This window comes from Oncorhynchus tshawytscha, linkage group LG05 (assembly GCF_018296145.1).
Source record: "Oncorhynchus tshawytscha isolate Ot180627B linkage group LG05, Otsh_v2.0, whole genome shotgun sequence".
Classification (NCBI taxonomy): domain Eukaryota; kingdom Metazoa; phylum Chordata; class Actinopteri; order Salmoniformes; family Salmonidae; genus Oncorhynchus; species Oncorhynchus tshawytscha.
The window spans coordinates 3,891,635-3,896,634 of record NC_056433.1 but is presented as its reverse complement, the minus strand read 5'-3'; the positions used below and the strand labels follow the sequence as shown (position 1 = coordinate 3,896,634).

Genomic DNA, 5,000 nt, shown 5'->3' with positions numbered 1-5,000 from the left:
GTTGTGACAAGGTAGGGTTGGTATACAGAAGATAACCAATCATTTGTGTTGTGACAAGGTAGGGGTTGGTATACAGAAGATAACCAATCAGTGGTGTTGTGACAAGGTAGGGGTTGGTATACAGAAGATAGCCAATCAGTTGTGTGTGACAAGGTAGGGTTGATATACAAAAGTTATCCCTATTTGGTAAAAGACCAAGTACATATTATGGCAAGAACAGCTCAAATAAGCAAAGAGAAATAACAATCCGTTCAGTCAATATGGAAAATGACAGAACTTTGAACGTTACGTCACAAAAACCATCCAGCTCTATGATGGAACTGGCTCTAATACGTCTGGTGCAGTCACAAAAACCATCCAGCTCTATGATGGAACTGGCTCTAATACGTCTGGTGCAGTCACAAAAACCATCCAGCTCTATGATGGAACTGGCTCTAATAAAGACCCCCACAGGAAAGGAAGACCCAGACTTACCACTGCTGCAGAGGATCATATAATCATATAACCACTAGGCTACCCTGCCACCTCTACACTCTAACCACTAGGCTACCCTGCCTCCTCTACACTCTAACCACTAGACTACCCTGCCCCCTCTACACTCTAACCACTAGGCTACCCTGCCACCTCTACACTCTAACCACTAGGCTACCCTGCCGCCTCTACACTCTAACCACTAGGCTACCCTGCCGCCTCTACACTCTAACCACTAGGCTACCCTGCCGCCTCTACACTCTAACCACTAGGCTACCCTGCCGCCTCTACACTCTAACAACTAGGCTACCCTGCCGCCTCTACACTCTAACCACTAGGCTACCCTGCCGCCTCTACACTCTAACCACTAGGCTACCTGCCTCCTCTACACTCTAACCACTAGGCTACCCTGCCGCCTCTACACTCTAACCACTAGGCTACCTGCCGCCTCTACACTCTAACCACTAGGCTACCCTGCCGCCTCTACACTCTAACCACTAGGCTACCTGCCTCCTCTACACTCTAACCACTAGGCTACCCTGCCGCCTCTACACTCTAACCACTAGGCTACCCTGCCGCCTCTACACTCTAACCACTAGGCTACCTGCCTCCTCTACACTCTAACCACTAGGCTAACCCCTGCCGCCTCTACACTCTAACCACTAGGCTACCCTGCCGCCTCTACACTCTAACCACTAGGCTACCCTGCCGCCTCTACACTCTAACCACTAGACTACCCTGCCGCCTCTACACTCTAACCACTAGGCTACTCTAACCCTGCCGCCTCTACACTCTAACCACTAGGCTACCTTGCCGCCTCTACACTCTAACCACTAGGCTACCCTGCCGCCTCTACACTCTAACCACTAGGCTACCCTTGCCGCCTCTACACTCTAACCACTAGGCTACCCTGCCGCCCTACACTCTAACCACTAGGCTACCCTGCCGCCTCTACACTCTAACCACTAGGCTACCCTGCCGCCCCTACACTCTAACCACTAGGCTACCCCCTGCCGCCCTCCACTCTAACCACTAGGCTACCCTGCCGCCCCTACACTCTAACCACTAGGCTACCCTGCCGCCCCTCCACTCTAACCACTAGGCTACCCTGCCGCCCCTCCACTCTAACCACTAGGCTACCCTGCCGCCCCTACACTCTAACCACTAGGCTACCCTGCCGCCCCTCCACTCTAACCACTAACCAGGCTACCCTGCCGCCCCTCCACTCTAACCACTAGGCTACCCTGCCGCCCCTCCACTCTAACCACTAGGCTACCCCTGCCGCCCCTCCACTCTAAACACTAGGCTACCCTGCCGCCCCTCCACTCTAAACACTAGGCTACACTGCTGCCCCAATAATGTGGGGACAAAGACCATTCACTGAATCAGGGTGTGTTCGTTGTCGTAGTGACAACTGCAAATAACACTTGAATACACATTTAATTTTAAAAAATACAGAAACTTGCATTTAAATGTAGCAATTCAACAACAAATGATGATAAGCCTGCGTCTATTACTGCATGTCAGTGCATGACTTGTTGCTCAAGAGCTTTGCAAGGGATTCACCGTCTGTCCTGTTCAACCCTTTGCAATACAGCAACAATGTTATTGTCACCGGCCAAAGTGACCAACACTCTCATCTCCTTAGCGAGGAAACAAGATGGCAGCTGTAACGTTTTGCGTGTTGGCAGTGTTTTTATTTTATTTTACGGTTTTACATGAACCTTTATAGATACTGGCCATTTTCAACTCGATGGGGCGGCAGGGTAGCGTAGTGGTTAGAGTGTTGGACTAGTAACCGAAAGGTTGCAAGTTCAAATCCCCGAGCTGACAAGGTACTGTCGTTTTGCCCCTGAACAGGCAGTTAACCCACTCTTCCTAGGCCATCATTGAAAATAAGAATTTTTTCTTAACTGACTTGCCTAGTTAAATAAAATAAAGTTATGCAGTTTTAATCATACGATCAGGCTCAAATACCAGATTGGCACAAAGCATTTTGGCCACAGGAAATGAACCCTATTTAACATGCTGGTACAGTCCCTCCCAAAAGGGGCGATTAAGGTTGGAATTAAACGCCAAATAGGTGGTGGAAACCTCATAATTACTCTATGGCTGATACAGTCTGGAGATGGTCATCAGTGCCCTGTTTTATAGCGATAAATCCATTGGTGCAGCAGCATGCTACATGGAGGAGGACAAAAGGCTTTTCTCTTTCAGGTATAAACAGAGGACTTCCAGTGCCCCAGTCAAGACAATCTGTTGTGCCGAATGGAGGTGGAGCGCATCCGGGATAGGGGCAGGGGACAGGAAAGGCAAACCCCGATGCCAGCCAAACCTGACCCCAGATCAGATGCCAGCGCAAACCTGACCCCGGGTCAGATACCAGCCTAACCTGATCCCGGGTCAGATGCCAGCCAAACCTGACCCCGGATCAGATGCCAGCGCAAACCTGACCCCGGGTCAGATGCCAGCCAAACCTGACCCCAGGTCAGATGCCAGCCAAACCTGACCCCGGGTCAGATGCCAGCCTAACCTGACCCCGGGTCAGATGCCAGCCTAACCTGACCCCGGGTCAGATGCCAGCCAAACCTGACCCCGGATCAGATGCCAGCGCAAACCTGACCCCGGGTCAAACCAGCCAAACCTGACCCCAGGTCAGATGCCAGCCAAACCTGACCCCGGGTCAGATGCCAGCCTAACCTGACCCCGGGTCAGATGCCAGCCTAACCTGACCCCGGGTCAGATGCCAGCCAAACCTGACCCCGGATCAGATGCCAGCGCAAAACCAGCCAAACCTGACCCCGGGTTTGATGCCAGCGCAAACTTGACCCCGGGTCAGATGCCAGCGCAAAACCAGCCAAACCTGACCCCGGGTCAGATGCCAGCGCAAAACCAGCCAAACCTGACCCCGGATCAGATGCCAGCGCAAAACCAGCCTAACCTGACCCCGGGTCAGATGCCAGCGCAAACTTGACCCCGGGTCAGATGCCAGCACAAACCTGACCCCAGGTCAGATGCCAGCAACAACCCTGGATGAAGCTTCACTGCAGTGATTGGACTGCAGGGAGTCAACACTCATCTCCAAGTGAACAATTTCAGCTGACAGTTCCAACAGATGAGGAGAACTCCAGAAGAGGTGTTCTCCACAAGAGGAAGACGTTAGAAGCCCTTTTCCCCAGATTGAGGAAATCCCCCTGCTATCTAGTAACTGTAAGGTGGAAGAGCTATGATTTACTAAAACATAGTTAGATGGTTCGATAAAAAAACAAACTAAAATTGAAGTTGAAAATGATGTAGTAATTATAAGAGAAGGATTTTGTATTAATGTAAGATCAGATCACTATAGATCAGATTTAAAATTTATGTAAGATCAGATTCTGGGTTCAACTATAGATCAGATTTAAGCCATGACAAGATTGAAGCTGTGTGGTTGGACATTATATTACCAAAATGCAAACCTATTATAGTCGGAACCTGTTACAGACCACCAGGCCAGTTCAAGTTTGATGAATCGTTGTAGGAGACTTGTTCCAAAAAGGGTAATGTTACTTTTAAACCTCTTAAGATTTCTTGTCATCTGTTTGCCTTGTACCAGCTGATTAATGACCCTACCAGGGTCTGCCCTTCTACCCAAACCATCATTGACCCCGTGTTGGTGTCGGATAGACCAAGGATATATAATAGTGGGGTTGTAAACTATGGGCTCAGTGATCAATCCATCATTTTCTGTAGTAAGAATGTTCATAAAACAGTTTTTTTTAATTGTCATAACTAAATAAAAAGTAGGTCTAGGATATTTTTGTTAAAATTGATGGAGCAAATTGGTCTGCTGTATTGAAACGCAATAGGTGGGAAAATTGGGGAAATTTTAATTCTTTGATTTTAGCTGCAGTAGACAAGCAGGCTCCAGAACATTTTTTATTATATTTACAAAGAACAGAACCATGGGTAAACAATAACATTTTAAAGGCAGTAAATCCAAGGCAGATGATGTTTTTATAAACCATTTTTAAAAAATTAGGTTAACAGAATGATAGAGAAGGCCAAGAAAATATTATTTAATGACAAAATAGTTGAGAGTAAGGAAAAATCCGATTAAATTCTGGAAGTGTCTGAAGCTGTTAGGTTACAGTAACAGATTATAGACCAAAGCTCAAAATCTTAGTTTGGACATTGGACGGAAGGTTACATCAGACCGTCTGAATTGCAGACAGTCTGAATAGCTATTTTTTACAACTATAGCTAATACATTTATTACATGTATGGCAGCAGCCACTCAATGTTAGTGGTGGTTGTTTAACAGTCTAATGGCCTTGAGATAGAAGCTGTTTTTCAGTCTGATGGCCTTGAGATAGAAGCTGTTTTTCAGTCTGATGGCCTTGAGATAGAAGCTGTTTTTCAGTCTCTCGGTCCCAGCTTGATGCACCTGTACTGACCTCGCCTTCTGGATGATAGCGGGGTGAACAGGCAGTGGCTCGGGTGGTTGTTGTCCTTGATGATCTTTATGGCCTTCCTGTGACATCGGGTGG

The 5,000-nt window shown here is 47.9% G+C and overlaps 1 protein-coding gene across 1 annotated transcript in view; it reads right to left on the bottom strand.

The window, feature by feature from the left end:
- Positions 1–5,000, bottom strand: part of LOC112249815 (XK-related protein 6-like) — a 160,063-nt gene that overhangs the window by 108,455 nt on the left and 46,608 nt on the right. The gene's annotated exons all lie outside the window — the stretch shown is intronic.